This window comes from Mya arenaria, chromosome 9 (genome assembly GCF_026914265.1).
Source record: "Mya arenaria isolate MELC-2E11 chromosome 9, ASM2691426v1".
Classification (NCBI taxonomy): domain Eukaryota; kingdom Metazoa; phylum Mollusca; class Bivalvia; order Myida; family Myidae; genus Mya; species Mya arenaria.
Genome location: NC_069130.1, coordinates 36,795,297 through 36,809,427, shown reverse-complemented (window position 1 = coordinate 36,809,427; position 14,131 = coordinate 36,795,297). Strand labels below are relative to the sequence as shown.

General features: G+C 36.7%; 1 long non-coding RNA gene across 1 annotated transcript; it reads right to left on the bottom strand.

Moving 5' to 3' along the window:
* Positions 1-8,516: 8,516 nt before the first annotated feature.
* Positions 8,517-10,731, bottom strand: LOC128246751 (uncharacterized). The gene is made up of 2 exons (XR_008263351.1): positions 10,549-10,731; positions 8,517-9,008 (listed from the first exon to the last, which is right to left on the bottom strand). It is a non-coding gene; the product is annotated as an uncharacterized LOC128246751 (long non-coding RNA).
* Between the last annotated feature and the right edge of the window lie 3,400 nt (positions 10,732-14,131).

The following is a 14,131-nucleotide window of genomic DNA, read 5'->3' as shown; positions in this document are numbered from 1 at the left end:
TATATATATATATATATATATATATATATATATATATATATATATATATATATATATATATATATATATATATATACGGAAGGCGAGTCGTGCGGACTACGATTTTTTGAACTTCCGGATAGGATTGACCATCTTGTCATACCGGGCCAAAAACTTGTGACGGGATCGCTCCACGGGGCTCAATCCTTTAAACCCAAGGGCCGTTATCCGGATAGCATGATCTTCGTTCTAGGACTGCAGTCCAGTCCAGTCAATTTTACCTGCCAAAAAAACTACCCGGAAATACGTTACTTTACTGCACAGCCATAACATGATGTGAATTTTATACATATGTATACAGTCACGATTATTGATTGCTATCTATAACAAAACCCGTAACATGTGTTTGTTTCGCTATTAGTGTGTTGATAGAGGAAGATCATGACGATACCAGAAACACGAGCCTTGATTAAAATTGCTGTTCTGATTAAAGGGAGACCAATTATTTTAGTATCACACCTTAACGTGACCGAAACATGGGCAACTTAGTTATCTCCCTTGATGGGTCGAATATTCCCGCCCAATCAAAGCCCAGTTACAGAACCCATCAGATTCACGAAATGTCCACAAGGATCAGAGTCTGTGTACCCACCTTCCGGATAGGGTCAACACAACATATCTTAACCCTCCCCAGACCCAGATATAGACTTCCTTTTATGTAATAGGAATCTGGGATCTAATTTGTTTCTCAGCAGTGTTTTATAACTGGTTTCTATGGATTTACACAAAAGTTGGCTTGTTCCAAGACAAAAACTTAAAAAGTTGTCAAAACGTTCAATCTGTGAGAGTGCAGCTTTAAACTTAAAAGGGGCTGAATAGTCGTGCATGATCCCTCTGATAGATCTTGTCAAATAAGTGCTCTGTAAGGTGTAGTCAGATTTTCACATTGAACCATTAATGTACTTTTATTATGATTGTACCATATTTATTTAGGTATTGACTTCAAACTTCATAATCATAATGACTGTTTTGAGAAGTGCTTGCTAAAGAAACAATATTTGTGTTTGGTATTTTGGAGTTATTGCCCTTTGATTAGTTTTATATTTATGTTGTACTGTGACAAGTCTACTTATCTCCATTACTCTTTATTTTTGTTTTAAACTGCAAACACGTCTTGACTATGTTGATGAGAAGTACTGTGCAAAACACATGCTTTCGTGTATGATACTTTTGGTGTTATTGACCTTTGATTATTTTATATCTATTTATATATGCGCTGTTTATGGTTCTGTCGAAAGATGATGAAGTATTAACTTGAAAATAATAGCTGTTGAATAGGGTACGTGACTGTTTCAATTGACTGAGTCCAAAAGGTCAGAGTTCACGGGTTTGACTGTAACATATGCAACCAAAATAGCAGTTCATATTTTTATTTTGTTGATAAAATTTATGATTCAATTTTGATTCTTGTGTCGGTGCTGAAGAATTCGTCCATGTAAATCCAACCTTTTCATTCCATTTTTACTAATCGAGTTTTCAGATCTAGACGTTCGTTCGTCCGGCATAATCGGTTGAACGTTACTACTGGCTTGAAGCGCTTGTGGCATTCGAGTGACTCCCTCTTGAAGCGCTTGTGGCATTCGAGTGACTCCCTCTTGAAGCGCTTGTGGCATTCGAGTGATTCCCTCTTGAACCGCTTGTGGCATTCGAGTGACTCCCTCTTGAACCGCTTGTGGCATTCGAGTGACTTCCTCTTGAACCGCTTGTGGCATTTGAGTGACTCCCTCTTGAACCGCTTGTGGCATTCGAGTGACTTCCTCTTGAACCGCTTGTAGCATTCGAGTGACTCCCTCTTGAACCGCTTGTGGCATTCGAGTGACTCCTTCTTGAAGCGCTTGTGGCATTCGAGTGACTCCCTCTTGAAGCGCTTGTGGGTTCGAGTGACTCCCTCTTGAAGCGCTTGTGGCATTCGAGTGACTCCCTCTTGAAGCGCTTGTGGCATTCGAGTGTTTCCCTCTTGAAGCGCTTGTGGCATTCGAGTGACTCTTTCTTGATTAGCATCGGTTGCTGCAGGCCCATTGCTTCGCAGACAAGGAATTGCTTGCCCTGGCCCGCACAGCAAAGACAAGCTTAGGATGACAAAGAGCATCTGCGATGTAGACATTCTTTTAGATTCAGGAGGCTTCCGGTGAACAACTACAATACATAAGTCAGCATCAAAACTTGAATTTTGAAAAAAATAATAGCTGAATCAGTTTACTGTTATCACAGGGACAAGGCCCCTCGATCACTTCTAGCCAAGGTGACATTGAGTCGATTCCCGGCTTGGGGGTATGCGAGCATGGCTCGGGGTCACTCATGCCGGACAAGTGGGTTATCTCCGGGTTCCCGGACAATACGTGCTAGACCTTACTCTCGCGCAGTATTGTGCCAACATGAGTGACTTACATGTAGCATCAGTGAATATAACTTTCTTTATAATCGTTTTAGAACAAATAGTCGAAACTAAACTGATTCTATATTCACAAACGCCTTAAGTCTAAGTTTGAAACTTAGTTTGAAAACTGGGCTCGAATGCACTAACGTCTTCGGGCTAGGGCCAATATTGATTAATTGCTAGATTTTTAATGGGAGCGGGGGTGACATCTTTGTTTCGTTAGATGACTGTTTCACTATTTAATACAGGACAACTGCGAAGACGCCGGGGATGCGAGCTGAAACCTCGAGGGAAGCGATGTTTCGACCCGAGTTCCAATTTTCCAAGCTGTATTTTAACTTTGAAGTCGTCAAACCGACTGTTTACTATGACAACGAGTATGTGTTATGTACAATATGTTTCGTAATATGCAGACGGTAATTGTATATACGCAAAATATATATATACGAAAATTGCTTTGAAACATGTGCCTAAAGTATAGCAATAATTCAAAAATAAATTGTATAATATGCACAGGAGTCTAATGTGTGGCAATTATTCAACAATATTTTGCATACTATGTAGACGGTCATTATATGTATATGCAGACAGTATTTGGTTTGAAACAGGAGTCTAATGTGTAGCAATTTTTCAACAATATTTTGCATACTATGTAGACGGTCATTATATGTATATGCAGACAGCATTTGGTTTGAAACAGGAGTCTAATGTGTAGCAATTATTCAACAATATTTTGCATACTATGTAGACGGTCATTATATGTATATGCAGACAGTATTTGGTTTGAAACAGGAGTCTAATGTGTAGCAATTATTCAACAATATGTTGCATACTATGTAGACGGTCATTATATGTATATGCAGACAGTATTTGGTTTGAAACAGGAGTCTAATGTGTAGCAATTATTCAACAATATTTTGCATACTATGTAGACGGTCATTATATGTATATGCAGACAGTATTTGGTTTGAAACAGGAGTCTAATGTGTAGCAATTATTCAACAATATTTTGCATACTATGTAGACGGTCATTATATGTATGCAGACAGTATTTGGTTTGAAACAGGAGTCTAATGTGTAGCAATTATTCAACAATATGTTGCATAATGATAATATATATGTATATTCAGACGGTAATGATTTATATGCAGAAGGTAATTGCTTTGAAACATGTTTCAAAGTAACTATAATCCATAAAATGTATGCAGACAATAATTGTGTAGGCATCTGATAATACCATGTGTTGGTAGGCGATAATAACTGCTTTGAAACATTTTCAACTCCGAGAAATCAGTTGGTCAAGTTTTCAGAAAAAGCTTATGATTTAAGAGAAAGTTCTATATAACCGTGGACAGTGCTCTCAATTGCAGGGTTAATGGTTTTTATATTACAAAATTCTCCCACTATTATGAAAGTTATCTAAAACAAACTACCTGAATCGAGATCTGTTGTTTACAGTATTTGGCGTGCACATGACCAAAAAGTCACGTGGGTTCTCCACCGTGATCAATCTCCCCAAATTCTTTTGACTGCCATACTTGTGACTGATACTCTCATTGCATTTACAAATAAAACAATATAGCGTCAAAAGATCGTTTTTCTGCTCCGTAGTTTTCCTAATGATGACGGTCCATAAATGGCTTCTGTGAAATGGTTTTGTTTGTCTCCTTTTTCCGTATTCATGTTTTTCACTAAACCATGTCATCCGGAGAATACACATCGATTCTAAGAATACCTACATGTACAGTATGACCAAAAATTATTGAGATTTATGATTTAATACATAGAACTAGAACAAAACATAGCATCAATTATTTGTTTATATCATGATATTGAACATATATTCACAATATAAAATCACCAGCTTTCAATATTGTGTAAGTCCGCCTTCCTGAGTAATACATGCTTCAATCCTCCTGGGCATACTCCCTATCAAAGAAGTTATCAAATCAGGGTCCACAGTGTCCCAGAAATGGACTACCTCCTGGTTCATTGCATCTATGGTAGTTAGGTTTTTCTGGTTGATATTGTTCTTCATTAATCCCCAAATTTTCTCAATAGGATTTAGATCAGGACTGTAACTTGGCCACTCCAAAACTGTGACATTTTCCGCGAAATACCAGGATTTTGCATGTTCGGCAGTATGTTTTGGATCATTATCTTGTTGCAAAATCCATTCATGTCCATACAAAACCTGGGCTGTTAGAATCAAATGTCCATGAAGAATGTATGTATACCGCTCACTGGTAAGATTACCTTCGAAGACACAAAGTGGCGTCACTCCAAAGAGACATACCCCACCCCACACATGGAACTTGGGACTGTGTTTTGGTCGCTGGTAAAGTAAAGATTTGTCGTCTTTAGTCCACATTTTCATACCATTTGGGTAGAGCCAGAAAGAGCTTTCATCAGAGAATATCACATTATCCCATTTAATGTCTCCGTGACGCAAACACCAATCCAACCTCTTCTGTTTTTGCTCTGGCTTCATGAGAGGAGATGGCGTTGCATTCTTTTTTCCAAGCCTATGGAATGAAGCTCTTTCCTCATGGTCTCTTTGGATACCGGCACAGTGCCCATGTAAATCATTTCACCTCTGATCATGGAAATACTCCATCTCCTGTTTTTGGATGTGACTAAACCCAACCTCCTCCGACTCACCAACTGTCAAACTTTGAAGCCTACCTGCTCCCTTCGTATGCTCTATTCCCTGTCCATTCTCAATTTTTCTCAAAACCCTGTATACCCTGAAAATGCTCCAACGCGTCTTCCGTTATAGTGCCAATGAGTGGAATATGGATGTAAACAGTGAGTATGGTTTCTTATTTTTCATTTTAGGGGTTTATTCGAGTAAATTTTATAAGATGGAGAAAGTAGTTCCACATAGGAATGGTTATGAGTTGTTCTAAATGTAAAAGTTGTGAATGAAAATTAATATCTGATCGTTTAGAACTTGCATAACTTGCTAGATGTTAGTGTTGACAAGGTAAAACTCTGGATTTTCGTGAGAATCGTTCTTGTACCTTAGGTTTAAGCATTTTCTTTACACGTGTGTGGCTTTTTTATTGACAAAAGGTTACCGCGTTACAAATTTTAGAACTTTATTTGTTATACTTGCTGCACTATACTCGATTTTCTGAACGTTGTGGTGCCAATGAATAGGTTGTGGTGCTCATGAATAGTAATTTAGAAGGAAACGAATTGTGAAAAAATGTAGCAATTTCATAACATGAAAATTAACTGAATTGATATCATTTTCGATCATTTTAAAGTATGACCAACTACCACACTGCTTTGCGAACTTTAAAGTTCATTTTGTGTCTAATAAATTAATACTTAAAAACAAATGATCGTCGTAATTCAAATTCTGTATTTCCTGGTATTATAGGGCAAAAATCTTACGATTGTGTTTATATATTTTCAGATGGGTGTCTTTAAAGGGAAAAAGAGGCGGGTATATTCATGTCGAGAAAAAAAATCACTCCGTAGCTCAAAATTTGCAAGAAAATGTATTTTACAGTCAATCACCTAAATTAACAAGCACTCCCTTGCGATCTTCAACACATAACAAAATGTTATGGCTCCAATGATTACCCGGCATGATACAGTAGATAGAGGAATGTTTGCAGTTTCTGAAATGGTGCTTGCAGTTGTAATCCCATCACTGCTTTCAAGGTCGTCTGCTCTAACAGACTACTGGACAATTTAAGGAAAGAGTCACGTCCCCTTATATTAAAAGAAGTTAATTGATGTTAAGCACAAAATAAATATGTTGCCACATCAAAGTTGTTAATAAAATTCTCAATAATTTCTGGTCAAACTATACATTCGATCATTTCTCCTATGACGTCATCGATTCTGCGAGATACTAGAAACTTTTTTTTGATGATGAACTCGACTCATTCCAATACACTATCCAGAGCAACTGATATATTACTCATTATAATAATATAAAAAAGGTATGGTCCTTTAAGTAAAACCTACGACATTAAATTATACAGCTACAAGAAGCAAATCACTTTTCGCAGCAAATGCTGTTCTTATATGTTTACCTTACAAGATGGATAAAAACCCAATCTCATTAAAATCATATCGTGACGTTCACTTCATTTCATTACGTTATGTAAAGCCCAGTTACAGAACCCATCAGATTCACGAAATGTCCACAAGGATCAGAGTCTGTGTACCCACCTTCCGGATAGGGTCAACACAACATATCTTAACCCTCCCCAGACCCAGATATTGACTTCCTTTACTGTTATAGGAACCAATATGATAGAGTTTGACACCACGTATAGAGTTGCCTACCCTTACAGGAAAGGATAGATAACCCCCAAAACAAGGGTTATAACACTGAACAGCCTGATCCACATCTTAGATAAAAGAAAATACAGGATGGAAAGGAATATTTATTATAAACTTAATCCAGTAGCAATCGGTTTACATCTACAAGTGACGGATGCCGGTGTTTACCTCGTAAATAAACGGCTATTGCAGCATCTTAAAATGGTGTCCTTTTAATGGCATTTGGTATACAGAGAGAAAAGTAGTTTCGAAAGAAACCCTGAAAGTTTCATCAAAACGACACCATTCTGAGCATACGAATTTGCTATTTTTTTGTAAAATTGCCATATACTCACAGCTTAATTCGGCCATGACGTTTGGAGAAAACGTCAGTTTCGTGTCTGCCTTCGACGTAACGAGCAATTTCATTGGCTAGTGGAGAGGTCAATCTGAGGTGACCCCTTACGCGAAGTCCTCAGATCCACATAGCGTAACGTCGTGAAGCGTGTATTGGGGATCTGATTAAAATTATATATATATATATATATATATATATATATATATATATATATATATATATATATATATATATATATATATATATATATATATAGATATATATATAGGATTGGATAGGATTGACCATCTTGCAAACTTGTAACGGGATCTCTCCCGGGGAATTAATCTTTTTATCTCAAGGGGCCGTTAGTCGTATAGTATAATCGTTAGTCTTGGACTGTAGTCCGTCAATTTTACCTGCCAAAAAACCCTGAACTATATAACTTTAGTTTAAACTTATTTATTTTACAACGATTGTGAAACTAGTTATTTTAACAATATATTAATCACTCTCGTTGGCACGATTTTACGCGAGAATGTGGTCTTTTGCGTGGGGGGGGGGGGGAACCTGAGTACCGGAGAAACCCACTGTCCGGCTTGGTGACCACAAACCAAACTCACATGCGCCATATGTTTCTTTTCTGAACAGCCATTACATGATGTGAATTTTATACATATTTATACAATATCGATTATTGATTGTGATCTGTAGTAAAACCGGTAACATTTGTTTGTTACTGGAAGGATTTTTTTTCTCATTTATTTTCAATATATGTCGTATTTACATAATGTATCAAGTATATATGTATATATATATATAAGATAATTAAAATATTACAGATATTACTGAACTTGCTTTTCTTGACAAATCCCAATAGGGCTTCATGCTTGTAAATTGTTATATTCATTGGCGTCAATGCAATAAAGTTGTTGAATTTGTTCCATAACTGTTGTGTTTTTGACACTCCCAATATAAATGTTCAATTGATTCTACATTTGAATTGCAAATTTTGAATTTTGATTTTAAACAGAAATTGGTTGGTCGGTAATATTCTTACTGCAGTATAACGAATTTGTAGTTGAAGCTATGCAATGTTGTATCTATAAATGATTTGTAAATGTTACCATATATGGTTTTCCATTCCAGCTTTTCACTTATTATCAGAGTTTCTTTCCATTTTATTTCAGAAGCCTTTTGTTTTGAGTTATTTGTTTTAAACTGTAAATACGTATTGACTGTGTTGGGGAGAAGTACTATGCAGCAAAAAACTCACATTACTTTGTATATTGTATTTCTGGAGTTATTGCCCTTTGATTACTTTACATCTATTCATACATGCACTGTATATGCTTCTGTCGAAAAGATGATGCAATAACTTTAAAATAATAGCTGTTGAATAGGGTAAGTGACTGTTTCAATTGACTGAGTCCAAAAGGTCAGGGCCCACGGGTTTGACTGTAACATATGCAACCAAAATAGCAGTTCATATTTTATTTCGTTGATAAAATTTATGCAATAATTCAATTTCGAATCTTACTTAGGGGCAGAAGAATTCGTCCATGTAACTCCATCCTTTTTATTCCTTTTTTATCGTTACGAAGGACGCTCCGTGTTTCCTCTAGTTTAACTAAGCGATTTTCGAGATCTAGACGTTTGTTCGTCCGGCATAATATGTTGAACGGTACTACTGGCTTGAAGCGCTTGTGGCATTCGAGTGACTCCCTCTTGAAGCGCTTGTGGCATTCGAGTGACTCCCTCTTGAAGCGCTTGTGGCATTCGAGTGACTCCCTCTTGAAGCACTTGTGGCATTCGAGTGACTCCTTCTTGATTAGCATCGGTTGCTGCAGGCCCACTGCGTAGCATACGAGGAATTGCTTGCCCTGGCCCGCACAGCAAAGACAAGCTTAGGATGACAAAGAGCAATTGCGATGGAGACATACTTTTTGATTCAGGAGGCCTCCGGGTAAACTACAATATAATTATAAGTCAGCATCAAAACTTTAATTTCGAAAAATTATTAATAACTGAATAAGTTTAGCACAGGGAAAAGAGCTCTCGATCACTTCTCGCCAAGGTGTTTTGAAACAGTAAATTTACTAAATTGTACACGTAGATAATAATTCATTTAAATGCAGAACAACGATCTCACATTATCGAATTGCAATTTTAAATGCATGTACATATTGTGTGTATACGAAAGTTGTTAACGCAATTTATATTTTTGCTTTGCCTTTGCCGTGTATTTCCGCGGAAGTCTGTCTTCAATTTTAAAGTTTGTGATATTATCTATATAAACTGTCCAAGTCACGGTGACTTTTTGCCTCTTTCATCTGCATGGGCATATTTGTCAACGGTCATAATTAATCAATTATGGTAAACCACCAACCAAGTCCTCCATTGCACAACTAACAATTGATGCAGTATGTAGAAAATTAATTAATTCACTGAAATGCCCTTATGAAAAGGACGACAGAATATCGGAGGCGTTACCGGCAAATTAGGTCCAGTGTTGCTAAACATTTATCGACCATTGGTTCAGATACGGCTGACGATGATGCATTTGATAAAAGAGGTTCAGGGTCAAATTTCTGTGCTAGAGCAAGTGGTATTTCTGATTTGAACTTTTCAGAATCAAAGCAATCGGACATGATCAAATGAAGATTATTTATTGCTACTTTTCAGCTGATGATTTTGCTAGTCTAGTAAAGGAAAGCAATCAGGATTTTCTGATACTTTTGGCCAATGTTCTAGTTTTTGTTTAACATCAAAATCAAGATAAACATTTTTGAGACTTGAGTCTCAAACTGAAGACGTCAGTGAATATGGATCCTGAAGATGACAAAGTTTTCTGACGTAATGAGTTTCAGTTTGCATAATTAAATATGCAAGGCGAAATAGGTTTAATTTACTTCTGGCGAGAACATACAATCAAATAATTGCATGAATTAATTGTAGCAAACACACCAAATGCTTAGGCTACTGGGATCATTCATTTACCTTTCATAACTTAAAGCTGCACTCTCAAAAATTGACCGTTTTGACTTTTTTTTCATTTAGAATGTCAGCCAATATTTGCGTCAATGTCTGAAAACTTGTAATATAAGTAAAATTAAGATTCTTAATTGCATTTAGAGGAAGGGTCAACACAGCCGCTGCCCCCATGCTGGGCCCAGACTGGGCACTAATTAACACGTCACGTGCTTTCTTCCCGCTTATCAGCTCACGCTCGGCCTAACTATCATTCAATGCGCGCAAGCCTTGCGGTAAGTTTTATGACTAAAAGCGTTCTACTTACGGTATGAGCAGTTTTCCATACAATTGAGATACAATATGTATTTTCTTTAATTAGTTATTTTAAACGACTGAATTGAAGGAATCGACAATAAAACCAGCTGATTCTGGAACATAAAATAAAACTTATAACTGCCAATCTATGGGAGTGCAGCTTTAAAACTAAATTCTTTAAGAATCTTTCATCACCTCCCTATGTATTATTTAAAGGTCTTACCTTTTACATAGCCAAAGTAATTTTAAAATACGTGTCTGCTCTTTTCGGAGTCTAATATACATAAAAATTATTCAACAATATGTTACATAATATATATGCAGACAGGAATTGACGGTAATTGCTTTGAAACATGTGTCTAATGTATAGGAATTATTTAACAATATATTGCAGCATAAATATGCAGGCGGCAATGATATATGTCCAGGCGGTAATGATATATATGCAGATAGAAATTGCTATGAAACATGTTTTAAAATATTTATAATGCATAAAATATATTCAGGCGGTAATTGTGTAGTAGGTAGTATTATGTAATACTGTATTATCGTCTACCTACACATAACGTTTCATATTACAATACATTTATCCCAAGACGCCGGATTTTGCAATAATAAGCTCAATACTTACTTGAACAGATGATAGGATTCATATGATTAAAATTGATTAAGCTCATTATAAATATTTTCCTTACAACTATCAAATTTTTGAAACAAAAGTATGATACATTTAAATGCATACGCATAATTTCATCAATATGCAGTAATGTACATGTATATCCTTAAATGTGAAAACTTAGAATTAATTTGTTTTAACTTGTTATATTTTATGTAGAAAGTTAATAGTACTGATATAGTATAATACAAAATCATGTTTGGTGGATACATGTATTTGTGGACCAATTTAGTAGCGAGTATTATACTTCACATTGAGAACTTTTCTGTGAGAATTTGTTGTTGAGTTAATAAAAGTCTACCCGCGCCTTATAGTGGCTGCATTATGGCTTGACCCCGTCATATCCCCAAGTGTGACTGAATCATATTTTTGAGGCCAAATGGGGAGTTTTATTCACACCGTTTTGTGGGATATTCGCCAAACGAGTAATTTTGAACCCTACGATGAATGACATCTAGAGTGGTCCCACTGCTCTTTCTGTGACAATTCAGGTTTTCACCAGGCCTTTGGGTTGTCGGGGCCGACGTGCCTCTCCTTGGCGAGGCTAATAACCGATATATCAAAACAGTAATAAATATTGACAAATCAAAGCTAAGGCTTCCGTTATAGTAGACCTATAGCAAGAAGGCGTGGCGGCCGTATAATCGTCTGCTTAGCTGTTATCGTAATGGTTTGCTGATCGCCAGAATGCGTGTATGGAATAGTTCTCTAGACGCATCATCCAATCGCGTTCGCGGTTCTCCCCAACCCCTCCCACTATAATAAATTGGCATTACGTGTGAAATCAATGGACCTTTATCTTTCCAATCAATAACATTACTGGTCTTCGATTTCAAATTCAACAATGTGTAAGTTAATGGAGGTACTCTATTTGTAATTTAACGCGAAGATTTAAACGCACACAGCGTTGCCTAGTTCTACAAAAGTCCGCCAAGTTGAAATTTTGGGCAAGGATTGCATCTTCAATATACAAGTAAATCTAAAATATTTCATACGTGTAGAAGCATAAAATAATATATATATATATATATATATATATATATATATATATATATATATATATATATATATATATATATATATATATATATATATATATATATATATATATAGATATATATATATATATATATATATATATATATATATATATATATATATATATATACGGAAGGCGAGTCGTGCGGACTACGAGTTTTTGAACTTCCGGATAGGATTGACCATCTTGTCATACCGGGCCAAAAACTTGTGACGGGATCGCTCCACGGGGCTCAATCCTTTAAACCCAAGGGCCGTTATCCGGATAGCATGATCTTCGTTCTAGGACTGCAGTCCAGTCCAGTCAATTTTACCTGCCAAAAAAACTACCCTGAAATATGTTACTTTACTGCACAGCCATAACATGATGTGAATTTTATACAGATTAATACAGTCACGATTATTGATTGCTATCAATAACAAAACCCGTAACATATGTTTGTTTCGCTAATAGTGCGTTGATAGAGGGAGATCATGACGATACAAGAAACACGAGCCTTAATTAAAATTGCTGCACTGATTAAAGGGAGACCAATTATTTTAGTATCACACCTTAACGTGACCGAAACATGGGCAACTTAGTTATCTCCCTTGATGGGTCGAACATTCCCGCCCAACCAAAGCCCAGTTACAGAACCCATCAGATTCACGAAATGTCCACAAGGATCAGAGTCTGTGTACTCACCTTCCGGATAGGGTCAACACAACATATCTTAACCCTCCCCAGACCCAGATATAGACTTCCTTTACTGTAATAGGAACCAATATGATAGAGTTTGACACCACATATAGAGTTGCCTACCCTTTCAGGACAAGAATAGATAACCCTCAAAACAAGGGTTATAACACTGAACAGCCTGATTCACATCTTAGATATCCAAGATATGACGTATTTGAGTACATTAATTCCTTTGAAATATGCAGGCAAATAAATCGTGGGTCTCCATACTTACAACAACTTACCTAGTTAGCAGCCTAACAGGGAGGACTAGAGGTATTCTGACTTAACTGCAAAGAATTGAAAGGACAAACATTTACACAGAAACTGAGAGAAAGATGTGGGTAAATTAATCAGAAAAAGGTTTTCAGAGTTAAGCTGAGAGGACGAATCAGAAAAGTAGGAGAAAGTATTTCCGACCTTGCCCAAGACAATAAAAAGATGACAATCTTAGCTTATCAAAATGCCCACATTGAATTTCTGGAGACCATTTACAAGGATCACTTCTTTGATTCATCATATGAGCAAGAGATGAGATTGAAATTGAGAGAAGCAGACCCATAACACTCTCCTAAGCAGAGCAAATGGCAACAAGACTTGAGGCCTATAAAATAGCTGACAAGCAAGATACGAGACAATCCCAGTGACAGCTGGACTTAGAGCACATGATCAGAGAAATTCTGTGGGGCAGTATCCGCAAAACCGTAACACGTACAGTATCCGACAGAATCCCTCGATAAACCATACCACTGAAAATAAAGTAGCTGAGGAAAACCACAACACACTTAAATACAATTGAGCAACTGACCAAAGCCCTTAATACGTTAACGCAACAGAACCAGAACTTCAGACCATTTAAAAACCAAGAGCAAGTTAGCTGAACCAACCCTAGATACCCGGACAGGCCAAATACTTGTCAGGGTCCTCCTAGAAATAACTCCCCCCAAAATGACAAATAGGTCACAGAGACCAATATCAAATAGCAATAACAACTCAAATACACCAAAGATCAACAGATGTTTCCCAGACTACCAAAGTAAAACCAACACAGTTCGGGAAACTGACTAACTTGTATAACACAAAGATGCATTTTGCTTCTCAGGTGATGACATTGGCCATTCTGATTAAGTAGAGTTTGCAATAGATACGGGGGCAATTTACCTGAACGCACCCCTGCCAACGATTGCGATTATCAAAAAAAGAGTAAGATAACGATTTAATAGAGTCCTATTAAAGTCCATGGCTATCATCTGTTGTAGTTGTGCCAAAATCCGACAAAAAGTCCGTCAGACTATGTATTGATTTCAGGAAAGTAAATGTCATAGTAAAATATGATGCTCATCCCCTGTCAAGAATAGATCAGCCACTTGAATC